The 15,093-nt window shown below is 34.0% G+C and overlaps 1 protein-coding gene across 1 annotated transcript in view; it reads right to left on the bottom strand.

The window, feature by feature from the left end:
* Window positions 1-15,093, bottom strand: part of LOC123705849 (E3 ubiquitin-protein ligase mib1) — a 118,523-nt gene that overhangs the window by 16,673 nt on the left and 86,757 nt on the right. The gene's annotated exons all lie outside the window — the stretch shown is intronic.

The raw sequence follows: 15,093 nt of genomic DNA on the forward strand, positions 1-15,093 counted from the left end.
TATCTCGAGCAATACTAGGACTTTATAGACTAGACGGTAAATATTTATGAGAATCGAAGGCGTCTGAAGCTGCGGAAAGGAGCTAATAAATAATAAATAACTTACTTATGACAAAGACCTCGTGCAGCTGACTCCTGAACATAAAAGATTGATGTAGAGGAAGAAATAACGCGACATGACTTTTTGATGGAGGATGTCATTCAAAGGGACCGGCGTGGAAGCGTCAAAGCATTTAGGTCGAGCACAAGTGGTTACCTACTCTATCAATTTTCCTTCATATAGAATTTAATTTAACATATTCTAGCCGGTTGAACTAACCACTAGACATATATTTTTTTATTAAAGGAATTTTTTAATATGAAGTTAATATTACGTATTTAAAGTTATACCTAATAAGTGGCTGGTAGATATTATACTATGTCGTTTTGCATTTCCTGGTGAAAATGAGCAAACAGCTGATTTTTTAATTTAATAAAATAAATATAATATTGTATATTAATAAACGATATGATATATTTTTGTATATGAAAAATAGTACTGATTACTACTATAAAACTGATTCTCTATTTTTCGTCAATGTTGATAATATAGAGTTGTATTCGTAGCGACATTGAATATGACGTCAAATATCGAAACTACAGTCAATATAGAGACTACAAATAATTTACGGAGTCGTTCGATAGATGGCGTTATCTCATTTTATTTCTAAGAAAAATAAAGCCAAGAATTTTTCTATTTCATGGAGGTTAAGGAATAGTTATGCGGTATTGAATAAGCAGTTTAACATTCGTGTTTGGCATGTTTACGAAATAGGAATACATATATTTTTATTTAGGTTAAGTATAGAGTTGCTTTATTATAAATACAAGAGCGATTGAACGTATGTAGAGCTTGATGTAGAGTGTAAGAAATTGAAGTGAATTCCAAACACTATTGATGAATCAGTCATTAGAGTCAGCAATTCGTATCAATGGAATGAATGTGCAAACATTGGCGTAACTTTGCGAGCGCGTTCTATGTGTTCGACGGGATTATCGCGAAAACTGAAACGCGAAGCAAGATAAATAAACACGCATAAACTGAACATACAGAATGTACGGTAATTTATTGTGTGTCAGATTGATGAGCTCAAATTCACCGCCCATGCACATGCAGTCAATTGCGCGCGTGCTTCGAGTAGCTTGGCACGATATTTACTTTGTTTTATCGAGCACATAATACATACATACTCGTATACACTGCTTACGCTCCGCCAGCTACCACGTCATCGAGTGCTTTACGATGCTCCATTTCTTTAAACATTTTTATTTACCAAAATTAAACTGAATCGATATGCTCCTTTTTTAAGGATATGTTCATTGTACATGTCACCATAAGAAACTATTTCAAACGAAATAATATGTATTAAAAATCGTTGGTTGATAAACGTAGTATTAAAACACATATTTAGGCGAATGTGGGGTTAGGTATATGAAGAGGGTAAAAACGTACCAGGCATTTTTTTAAATCTTGTTTTATAATATTATCAGAAAAAGATTTTTATTGCAAAATAATCCTTTTGCTATTTCGGAACTCTTTTCCTATAATTATTATTAATATAAATATTCCCGTTATCTCTACACGATAGAGGGCTAGCTAATCGATAAGTTTAATAAAATTATAGAGCATTATTTACACATTTCTATTTTCAGTCTACTTATAGGTATGTAATCGCTATAAGCGAAACCAATATTGGTAATATGATATTTTCCCGCTACGATTATCTAGCAGAGTCCCGTAACCCGTATTTTTCTTGCATGGAAAATAGAGCAAGTTCAACTCTGAGAAAAATACTTATAAAGTTCATGTAAAATAGAAATAAAAAAAGAACGTAGAAAGTTTTTTTCTTAATAATTATTGTAGACTAAATTACCACCCGCGGCTTCACCCGCTTTGTCTTAAACCTAATAAATTATATACTAAAGGGTTCTTATATTGTATGTATCATATTATTTTGGATAATAAAATTATTGATTATTGATTATTTATTAAAACCTTCCTCTTGACTCACTCTATCTATTAAAAAACCGCATAAAAAACCGTTGCGTAGTTTTAAAGATTTAAGCATACAAAGCGACATAGGGACAGAAAAAGCGACTTTGTTTTATACTTTGTAGTGATAGTGATTGTGAACTTTTAATCTTAATTTATTGTAGGTTGTGTTGACATATTTTTTAAACTGATTGAAACTATAGATGTTAATTAAATTTAGTAAAATTTCGTTGATTCAGAAAAAATACGCACATATCTGTCATATACCAAATAATACTATGTATAATGTAGGTATATTGCATCAGTGCCTGAAATAAATAAATTTAAACTACTGCAAAAAACACTTGCTTAAGGTATAAATAATCTCCGTAGAAAACTAAGGTTCTAAAGCGAATCTGTATAGTAACGCGAATATTTAAGTAATTAGTAGCAGGCGACTGCGGTCTGGGCTTCATCAGTAACAGCCGCGCCAACTGCCCGGCACTGCTGCTGTATTTAATGATGATTATTATATAATAACTAATATAAAAGATTAACATCAATGTTTAAATAAAAAGTGATATATTTTTACCCTGGTTGCATTGAAGAGATCACTACTAAGTGATAAGGCCGCCAAATACCCTAAACTGTTTCTTTCCCTTATTTTGTATTAAAAAGTAACAAATAATAAATATTTTTTCCAAATAAAATTATAAAATCTGTTGAATTTATTTATTACAAATATCTATTCTCTCCATAAGAACCATCCTCGTACTTCAAGGAATATTATAAAAAAAGAAATATCAAAATCAGTCGACCCGTTCACGCTTGATGCCGTGACCAAGGGAAATAGGGATTCATTTTTATACATATAGAGATTTTATATTTTCTTCCCAATAAAAGTATATTATGCGTGGGTGAACAGACAGATTAAGGACTCCATTTGCACCGTTGATTTAATATAATTACCTTCATTAAATTGTGCTCTACATTATTTTAATAACTTAAATATTAACGTTATCTGATTGAAAGGCCTTTCATTTACGATTTTAGAAATATTATTTTTTAATTATTAATAATCCAATATCTATATTAACTCGCTTAATTTAATTTCAAGAAATAATCGTTATATGGTATCGTGTGTATATAACAATTTGAACTCTATAAATATAGTTCAAATGCTAACTAAGAGACTTATGATTTTTCCAATTTTCATGATTTTTTTACACTTCATCTAAATAGGTGGTAAAAAAGAATACACACCTACTTCACTTTTTTCAATTGTTAATACCTATAAATAAAGAAAACATCTCATGTTTTATGATTAATAAGAAGTTTTAAATTTAAAGCTTCCTGACATTTCACGTAGGTAGTTCGCTATTTGTTGAAGACTTTAATGTTCAGGATTTTCTCTTTATAACAGTAAACCATGAAAAGTCGTTTATTTCATAAATTGTAAACTTTACCCACTATTGGTATGAACAGTCTCTATCCGACCGCGACGAGCCACAAGAGGAGTATTATTTTAAAAGCTTAAACGTTAACTTGACAACCGCAAAGCATAAAGTACCTTAAATTGCACCATTTCCTCGATGCTGCAATTCAAAAATGTCCTCGTTGGAAGGATTTTGTTTAATGTATTGAATGTAAGTGAACTGATTTTGAGTGAAGTTTGAATTATTGTATGATAATCATATTGTAAGGCTATTCAGCAAAAGTGTCTAATTTAATTACTATTCAATATTTAGATCAATCAACATATTTATGACGCAAGTACTACGGTTTCGATTACATTTGTAAAGCGATATTTAACTGTAGGTCAACGAGCAACTACAAAACATAACCACTATATTATGTGAGCATATTGATCACGCGTTGCGAACGCGTTGTTTTAATTTAAAATATTCAAAGTTTCATATGTAAAGCGGAATCCGCAATAATTTCAGTGATAATTAATCTCATGTCGCTTAAACAAGATACATAGGCACTCGTGTTCAGTACGTGTTACCTAACTAACCATAAATTATCGTGTCAAGTCACGGCAACTCTGCGATACGGTTAAATATACACCTATGTACATTTCTGTTGAAACCGTCGCGTCGTCTCGGCGCTCCCCGGGCGACGCGAAGCGAATGAACTAACGCGAGCCAATGCATATGAAGTGACACTCAAAAATGGTTAGCTCGAGACGGATAGATAAATCGAAACAGAAATAAGTGAATGTGTTCTATCGTAGGAATAATCCCGAAAGCGACCGACACAATTCTTCATTTCATTCACGTTCCCTCGCGATGAAACTTTTTCTCTGCAATTTTTCTGTGGAGGGCGGGGTGTTATCAGGTGGGGCACTTTGCCAGTCGGCGCACGTAGCTCCTTCGAGCTCCGCCGCCCGGCGCCCGAGCCCGCCCGCTGAATACAAACTTCATTAGCCGTTTGATAATTAGCCCGTTAAACGCCCCTCACTCAACCGAATACTATCCTCCTAAGCCAAATCATGTTATTTAGAATTATTTGGCGGTCGAAAACCTTTCCAATTTGAATTCTATTTCAATATAAACATATAAAAAAATGCTTTTGTTTGTGAATAAAGCATTAGGTTGTAAGCAAAAATATCGTGCATGTTAAAATTAGACATAAGTTAACGTAGTTTGTGCAATGAATACTTAGTCTATACGGTACAAACAAAATAGTGATCTCATTTACTACTTCCTTAAGGATATTCCTCTATGACAATCGAAAGATTCGATTTTATTTACGTCTAAAATTAAAAACTATAACGAATTCAAGTGCTGTTTAATTATTGTTCGCACGCCGTGATTACATTCGCTAAATACGAAACGATGCGATCGGATTACACAAAATAGGAATGGAGAGTTTTAAATCTGAAAGCCTTAAATTATAAATAAGAGCATTTTGCATTTCAAATTCAGTGTTTAACATGTGAATGTACCACGTATGAATATGTATGATAACAAATTGCACAATAATATCGAGCCTATACAATTTTGCCAGTTAGACGGATCAGTCAAAGCATCACTAACATATAGTATGAAATGTAATTGGTAAAGTGAATCGATTAGTCGGCTCGTTGTTGCGTAACACAATAGCTGTTATCATTGCATACGTTGCTGCAATTTGCAACACAATTTGAGAGGCTTTGAGTGTCGTAGTTAGCGCCGACTGCCACCAAAAAGTAAAATATTTTTTGCGTTCATTACTGTTTTGAACAACGATTTTTTAGGACGATTGATTTTCGAACGGATTCATTATAGCTAGTGTACGAATGCCTGTTAATATTGACTGGTATACATATATGCAATTTCTACGTTTGCTATTTAATTATGTGCAAAATAATGAATAATGATGATGTAGCGACGATGATATTTAGGAAACGAAATGGTAGGAAATTAATTTCTGTTATTGCAAGTACAATTTCAATTTATTATTTAATTCTGTACCAAGTAGGTACACAATACACATACGTCGACATAGAGAATCTTTTGTGTATAAAAAATTGATATTGTAAATGTTTCAATACAATACGCGCAGGGACTAAAAAATATGGGACATGTCCATTATATTTGTGCGAGTATGAGGATTGGATCAGATTAACCGGATGAAATATAAAAAATAAAAATCCTCTTAAACCCATCTTACGTTCGAGATAGATTTACCCTTTATGAGCTAGTTCAATCACGCTGCAGCGAGGTTCGTGTAACAAACGAAAAGTACTATAAAATAAAGTTCAAATGGTTGATAGTGTACCTACACTACGTACGTAAGTATAGTACAGACTTGCAACCAGGAGGAGGATAATAATAAAAGCGACAATTTAACCGTAACGTCGTTCGGAAGGAAGCTTCAAGCAATGGAACAAAAGATACGCTGGCTGGCGTACACGCCGCGCCAGGAACAAGTTAGAAAAATTAGGAAACAATAAAACAGGAAATGTGTTTCTTTAAAGCGACTGCAATTGTTTCAAAGACGATAATTTTTTTTCCTGTTTAATGAATTACATTTTCAATTATTTAGAAGTTTATAACAATATACAATAAGTAAGTATATTAATTCCGTTTAGAATTCAAACTGAGAAAAGTGATAAAGTTATTTTAATTAAATGCGGCGTCATTATTTTACGAGAACTAAAGCTAAGGAAAAACATAGGCTCTTTTTAATAAGCTCGGCTTTTCCGTTCATTGAAAAAAGTGATTATTTGGTGGTGCTGGATCGCTTACTCGCAGTTAAAAAAATAAAGGACGCATCTTTAAACATTTTGAATCCGATTAACTTATAGTTTTAAAATAATACACGTATATCGCTTAATGAACTGTATGAAATGCGTAGCTATGTGGTATATCCAAGACATTCATTATAACATACTTCATATTAAGTAGATTTTTATACCTTAATTAATATTCCAATACGAAAATAAAACTAGGAAAGGTCGTTTATCTTAGATAAAACACGGCGTTGTTATTGACATGACCTGTGACAAGCACTTAATTACCTCAATTATTTTACGTGTATTGTTTAGTTATTTGTAGTCTTTTTCTGCTCTTTTCGTCCTTTCTATATAAGTAGGTACTATAGTATTTATATAGTCTTATATACTTATGTATATTAACACTATTTACTATCAAAACGGTTGGCCTATTTTTAATAAACTAGGATAAATAATTAAACATTAACAAGTATTCATAAAAATACTACTATACTTTTACTTACGTACTATCCGACTTTGAATTACTTATAAAAAGATTACCTTTAATATAGATTTATGAAATAACTAGCGGTCCGCCCCGGCTTCGCCCGTGGTACATGATTACGTTTTCTCTACATAAGAACCATCCTCGTACTTCAAGAAATATAATAAAAAAAGAATTATCGAAATCGGTTCAGCCGTTCTCGAGTTATGCGCTTACCAACATATTTTGCGATTCATTTTTATATATAAGAAGACTAGCGGTCCGCCCCGGCTTCGCCCGTGGTACATGATTACGTTTTCTCTACATAAGAACCATCCTCGTGCTTCAAGAAATATAATAAAAAAAGAATTATCGAAATCGGTTCAGCCGTTCTCGAGTTATGCGCTTACCAACACATTTTGCGATTCATTTTTATATATAAGATTATCGATGCTGTTAAGATGCTGTTTGATGAAGTAACAAACGATTCTCTATTTTAATTTGTTCAATTAAAGAAACTTCTTTTTAGTTAAAATTTGTTGTTAACAGGTGAGCTAGAATGGAATTTTTAATATCACACGATTTATTCGTCTTTTTTACGATCAGCTAGAGAACTATTTAAATAAACGTTTACTGCATTACTCGAGAAATTTATGTGAATTAAAGGAGAGAATCAGTACATTTTGTACAATGGAGGAAGGGATCATTCTTTTAAGCTTTTGCTAATAATTATAAGATCTAGATAAAATTAACATTAAAAGCGCTATATTTTTCTCGCCTAGTTGTTATTTCGCTGTTTTCATTCAATCACATTTTATAACAAGATCATTAACATTTACTTTAATATAAGAAACTCTTTTGAAGCACTAGTTATTGAACTACAACATAGTTTGCCCAATTTCTCCAATTAGTTGTAATTAGTTGTAATTAGTTGTAATTTATAAGGAGCTTAGTCTTTGAAATATTTTATTCATTAAAATTAACCAAAATTGTTGTCAAATTAACTAATTTACGCTCCTTGGTGGATACGTATAATACAGGTTTCAGATGAGAACTCGGTGCGAAACAATTTAAAACTTTTCTTTAGAGATGAATTTTTGATAACGTGGCGCTAACTTTTTTACTTGCTAAAGAAATATTATCAAAATATAAAAAAATGAGGACTTCGTAGTCTAGTAGAGTTGTGTATTGTGCATTTTTACATATAGATATACTAGACGGAGTGGGCCCGGTCATCACTACAGCAACATTCATATAGTCGAACAACAACATTTATATAGTTTTGTAATATTTAGTTGTTCATATACATTATTTAATATTCATTGTTTTACGAAACATATTTTATCAGTAGATCTTAAGAGGTAGAGCGCCCGAACTGCCTCTTTAAAACAATTAATGTACATATACAAACATTAATATACGAAATTAATTAATTTCCAAAACCTACATGAAGAATATTCAGAAATTTTTTAAATCCCTACTAACACAGTCATAGAGGATACATAAAATTTTGTATATTTATTTCAATTAAAACACTTGATGAATTGTAGTAATCCGATTAAAAGATTTGGAAAATACAAGTGCATTCATATGAGTTTAATATTTTATTTATATTTGAAAGCCGTAATGGATTAATATAATATAATCAAAATAGTCGAGTTTCAATTACAATATAAAAGAAAAAATAATATTACATACAATATATGAAGCCGTGAAAAATAGACGAAGAAGATCTAATAATCACTAACTGTTTCATATCAGCGTAAAAGCTGTTTATTAAACACACAGTACAAATAAAACACAAGTAAGAAATATGAAAATAGAGAGACAAATCAGGATTTTCTAAATGACGCTATTCACTTCAAACAAAAGGGTTGGAATGTTATCTGACGTTGACTGAATCGATCGTAATTTGTGAAAGCCATTTGAACACATTTCTCTTTTTATTTGTATTCAGAATTCAATAACGTAACCATTAATTTGTACGATATCGGTTCCACTAATTCCGCTGAGAATAATTGTTCTACGGTATTAGTGATTTTTTTCCAAGTAACTTTTTTAGTCGTGCCAATGAACCCAATATACGTATTTATAGCTTTACTAGCTGTTGCCCGCAGCTTCGCTTGCGTGGAAAAGATAAATTTTCATGGTATAAGTTTTCATCCCCTGTTTTACCCCTTTAGGAGATGAATTTTCTAAAATCCTTTCTTAGGGGACGCCTACGTTATGACATCTACCTGCATGCCAAATTTCAGTCCGATACGTCCAGTCACCAGTGGTTTGGGCTGTGCGTTGATAGATCACTATATCAGTCACCTTTGAGTTTTATATATATAGATGATAATTATTACCACAGAACTGATTACTCCAGGAGTAGTAACAATGGATATTAGGCTGTAGCATATCAATGAAGAAACTTATTTCATGTAAAATAACATTTCGTCAGTGTAACGTTGGGTAGTGTACGTTAATTAGTTGTAGGCATTTAAAGCCTACATCCAACAAAATATAAATAAGATATAAAGAATTCATAAAATAATGAGCTATTTAGTTATCAAAAATAGACCAATAAAATAAATTGAACTTGAACTTTGCTAATAGGTACCTACAATACAATACGAAAACACAGAACAGAACAATTACCAATTTATATCGTCGTACCATAATGCTATGTAAGGGTCCTTAAGCGACTTAAATATTGTACCATATTTAACGATAAAAATTACTTAACTTTCGCTTATAATTTTCTTTTTAATCAATTGTGTACAATACGTATATCGAAATAAATATTTACAAACGCAAATACAGCTGTGAAATAAAATACACAAATCGGAGGTGCTTCAGTAAAACATTTTGTAATTTACTCTCTTATCACTGAGGTAACATTAAAGTTATTAAAGCTCGGCTTTTTGATTTCAAAGTAAAATTGGTTTGTTTTTCTTTCAATCATAAATGGGTTTGCAATTTGCAATAAAAGTGGAGGTAGAAGAGAGGGGAGGGGCAGGGTGCGGTCGCGGGCAGCGCGGCGTTATTTCGACGTAATTAAAACAAACAGGAGGAGGCTCGCCGCTCCTCTCTAATTGCGTTCGTGTTGAAATAATCACGGGTACTGTCACAGAATATCGATGCCTACAGTCCAACTATTCAAAGCGCCCGCCACCATTTAGCGACCGAATTGACAATCATCAAAGCACGGTTTCATCGCGTTTTTTCGTCATTATTTCCTTTAATGGAATTTCATATGTCCCGGTCAGAAAGCGGGCTGTATGGCAACTTAATGCGTCTTAACTTTCTTGGAAACCATTGTTTATAGGTTTTTGTGTGTTTTCTACATCTTTATTTTAAAAGATTTCTTTAATCACATTATTTTATTTCTATCTTCTTTCTAAGATTCTTTATAAGATTTGTTTCGATCAAATAATTGTACAATTGTGATTGATGTATTGTAAGAAAATAAATATTGTTAAATAATAACAAATTGCTTGTTTTTATATCACAAAGTTTACACAGAGAAAATATAGAAGCACCAGAGTTCTTGCAAATTGATCATAATAAGCTTCACGAGTGTGGTGCGGTAGATAGTCTTACCCCAAAAGGTATTATCATTTATTCAGCTTATAACCCTGAAACCCGTTTCTAAGACATTGTCAAGTTTATTCAAGAATAAATCATATTCTTTTCACTAGCATTTTGTGTGTATAATATTAACTGTATATTGTGTAGAATATCATTATAGTTTTCCGTTAAGCTGCCGATTAAGTTATGCATCTGTTTGAAAGATAAAGTATAATTATGTTTACATTACAGTTGGTACAATAATGATAAACATAAACATTTACAGATAGGTATTTTTAAAAGGTGTGTAATAAAACCCGTAACAAAACGTAATCGAATAAAAAAATGAAATAATTCATAAGCTATAGAATATCTTGATAGCTGGAAAAAATAAAATTCGAATTGTCATATAAAATTCGGGGTCAAAAATGCGTGAGGATAATCGTTTAGTAATTTTATGTGCCATTCATAACCGGCGTGTCGTGTATGTGGGAGTAGAGTTTGGGAGCTCTGAGTGGTGGCGCGGTGGCGCTGGGTGGTGGCGCGAGGCTGCAGCGCGGCAGACAGTGCGGCGGTGCGGCCCGGCGGGGCGCGGGGCGGGCGCACGGCGCGCCGCCGCGATGCTGCGCGCCTCTCAGTCGAGACGCGAGGCCCGCCCGCCCTAGCCGCCCGTGCTGCCGCCCGCCCGCCCCGCGCTCGCCGATACGCGCCCTCATCTACATATTGCTCGAAACCGACATACATTACTAAAAAATCTTCCTAAATCGTATACTATTCATATGTCCGGCCTCGTATCGTATTATTCTCCCGACGGCTCCCTTTATCGAGTCTACGCGCGATACGTTAAGTATTTTCGAAGCTTTCGGATGGACCGGAAGAGGGGGTGAGGGGTCGCCGGATTCGGAGGGTCGCGGGGCGCAGGTCCCCTTGCGGCGCGGGGTTAGTAGGTTCGCGATGTCGCGTCGCCGTCGGTCGGAATGCATTCGCGGACGTTAAGAGCGACCTGAGGTGTCGTCGTGTCCTCTACCTGGGGTCGGTCACCTCTTATCTCGTAGAAAGTCTAGCTGGGGAAAATGGTTCTGAATTTAATATCTCGCGTTTTAAAATTTTAAAATCTCCAAAGACATTGTTTAAAATTATTTTTATTTAGGTCAAACGAAGATGCAAGGTCACATTAGCTAGATGTCAACGAACCCCTCGTCTGGGCTCGCGGCAGGTCGATGACGTCGGGGTCATCGGGTTAGACTCTCGGGCTCTAGCTACCAAATAGGGGATGTCGGGGAGAAGATAGTGATTGTGTAGCACCGCGTAGATCGCGTAAAATAAACGTACGATCGAATAGAGCGACTTGTAATATTTGAGTGACAACGTGAATAACGAAGACGGAAGTGTTCAGCCGCCGACGGCGATCGGGGAGGCCGCGGCGTTAACCCTGCCCGAATTAGTGCAGCGGCCGGGACCAAAATAGCGAGGCGGCGTGTACGGTTACATGCGGCGCGTCAATGTCGGCGCGCCGGCACGCGCGTGCTCGCGCCTCGCGCTGGTAAGCTTACACTGCGTGTGCCCGCGCCGCGCGCGCTCAGCCCTATATGTGGCGCCGCCACCGCGCCGCTTCACCGTCGCCCTCGCTTCACCTCGCACCTCTCGCGCCACGCGCGTCACTATTCTTGAACTCATTAAACACACAAAATCTTACACGTTCTAAATATAACAAACCCGACTTCATCCCATTACGCCTACGAAGTTTCACGAATTTCGGCTTCACAACAAAACTTGTACTGACATATTGTGTGCTTTATGTTTTTGTAAGAAGAGAGGAATCGTTGGTAAAGTACTTCTACGAAGATAAATGAAGATATGTACGGAAGTGTTAGCGTTGTTCACTTTAGCTGGTTGACTTCGGGTCAAATTGTACCTTACTATCATTTGGTCCCCTTCAACCAGCTGTAGTTGGCATCTGCTTCACTTTCGTATACAAAGTTTTAAGAAGACGCTGTTACCTGAAGAAAACAAAACTAAAGTGATGTGATTTACTTAACATAGATAAAATATTGCATGTGTATTGTAACTAAATAATTGAATTGTATACAATCATCATAACACAATATGATCCATCTGATATTATGTAGAAATATTTTGAATTTTGATATATAATTCTATTAACATTAATAATCGAACAATGAAATAATATAATACCTATCTTAATTAAATATGTATAAATAAGTAAAATTTATAATGAATTAAAAACGATGATCTTTAAAATGTTGTCATAGGTATTTAATTAACAATTATAGTATATTATTTTATGCTATTTTATTTGTATCGAATTATTAATTTGCTTCGTTCAAAAATTTACTGCATATCATTTTCTGTTATATCATAATCAAACATTATATTATATTGCCTTGAAATTAAAACTCAGTAAAGTTTTAAAATAAAAATTTCTCATGAATTTGTCAGATAGATCATCTCCACTGTAATAATCAGGTAATCAATATTATACCGATTTCCACTAAATTGTATTTAATTGTCGGTTCTAATTAACTGACGAGCAAATAAGCTTTATTACGCTGATTGTAAACTCTCACCATTTATTGTGAGATTACGAAAGTTATCGACATAATCTTATTTCTCAATCTATCATACGTTAAAAATAAGCTTGTATCTTGTTTTAAAAATCATTGAAAATCTATTCCTTAACAGCATTAAATGATTTCATGACAATTTATTTTTAGACCTAATTTTCTTTTACTTTACTGGAGTATTTTCTTACAATAAAGTAAACTTTACAACGCTTAGTAGCATTTACTTTAAATTATGTAAACGTTAAACGAAACATACCTCATTTCGTATAGCAAAGACAAATATGTACACAGCTAATGGATAAATCTTGCGAGAGCTTGAGATCAAAGTAATTAATTTTAAGCATCCTTTGAAGTTCGAAAGTTGAACAAAATGTGGCAAATAATTCATTCTCGTTATTGGAATGTAATAATAGTTAGCTGTTGATTTTATATTGTATTTTTTTATTTTTCTCTTTAAAATGTTCACAAGAAGTAAAATATAATTCATAAAATATTTATTCGTATAAAGATACGAGCTGCAAATAATAATTTCATGCATAATTCTAGTATTATTTTTTGCTTTTCTTATACCAGTAAATATTTGAAATTACGGTAATACAAATTCTAATATATTTTATTCCTTTCTCGAGCTTTTCAGCCTTTTTGAAATTTCAAGTTCGTTTACGAAGTTAACTAATTAGTTACGTAGTAATGTAATTGCATTACTATAAAATTTTTAAACAAGAGATTAATACATTTTTATGAGTTTTAAATGAAATGTTGAAGTTATCATCTATTTCAGTGAGTTATCGTATTTAATACGTAATTACTTTCCCCAAATCCATACGATTAATTAATTGAACGGTTTAATTTTAACTGCAGTAACTACTAGTAAGTAAATATAATGAATTTAATTCTCAATCGATTTATTACGTAAAAAATAAGTATATGACGATATATTTTCAGCTGAAAAATGATTGGCTGAAAGTATTTTACAGCTAATACAGATTTCATATTTTATGACAGCGTTTCTGAGTAGCGAGGGGGAGGGTTGCAAAAACGCCGAAGGCAGCGGCGGCGACGCGACGGGTCGTGGTGAGACTTTGTACCATAAATCAAAGACCCCCGGGACTGCTCTGATCAAACGTTCTAACTATGAAATACTGAAATATTTTGCTACAATAAATTACCGAAGATACGTCTTATCTGCGATCTTGCACGGTTGCAACAGAGCAATCATAGAGTCGCGTGTACGTTTATGAAGCGAATTGCCTTTTTCGTGTAACGCGTGTCGTGTATAAGTCTAACATTTGGGGTTGTTACAGTGACATTGGCGTGTCAGGGCGGTGGCGCCTTACTCGAAATACGGCTTAGAAGGAAATCACCTGGCAGGCCATTAACCTAATTCACGGACCCAAAGACAGGGCGGAGACGCGGGTGGTGCTATAGCGCCCGTTTTAATATCGCTTTGCTGCCTGTAATAAGATGGAAATAAGCCTGTGGTGAAGAAATCAGGCCAATCATCGTCCTCCGTCTTAACGTAGGCGAGATCAGGTCTGCTTTAAAATTTCCAGCTTCATAAAATAACCTTTAATTTTGAGTTAAAATTTTTATCTGATAAGGATAAAGCTAAGACATTACCTAATAAAAATAATCATTAAGTGTCGAATTCTACAGCAAGTAATTGTCTATTAAGTATTTTAACAAAAACCTCTTCAGTTTTACGTAAACCACCCAAAACTTAAATATTTAAAACAGCTACACTGTAAGGTCTTACGAAACGAGAAATATGCTTATACATAAGTGAAATGTCCCGAGAATTCATTTCCGGTGCATTACGGTACAATGGTTGGTTGGAATTAAATATTTGAGGTGGCGCGGCGGCCGCGAGTTAGCGCGCAGGTTGATGAAACGACACACTCCACACTCGGCGTCGAGGGAAAATTTAATTATTGTTTCACTGGCACACTGCACAGTTCAACACACATCTAAAAGCTTGAGTACATTTATGTAACATTAAATTAAATGGATTCTCATGTTGAGTTTTTATAATAATGGTCGGAGCTCGGGCCGTCCGTGTCCGGTCACGTTTTTAGTATTTTGCAAACATGCACGCTCTTATTTTACCTCGTTTTTGCGACTGTTTCTTCGGGTGGAAATGTGCTATCAGTTTCAAGTTATCTTCCTAGTACGAAGTAGTTTAATTTTAAGCAAAATTTAAGATTTCATGGGAATTTTATACAGGGATATAATTTTCTTTTTTAAATAAAAATGCAAAA

This window comes from Colias croceus, chromosome 3 (assembly GCF_905220415.1).
Source record: "Colias croceus chromosome 3, ilColCroc2.1".
In the NCBI taxonomy this organism is placed as follows: domain Eukaryota; kingdom Metazoa; phylum Arthropoda; class Insecta; order Lepidoptera; family Pieridae; genus Colias; species Colias croceus.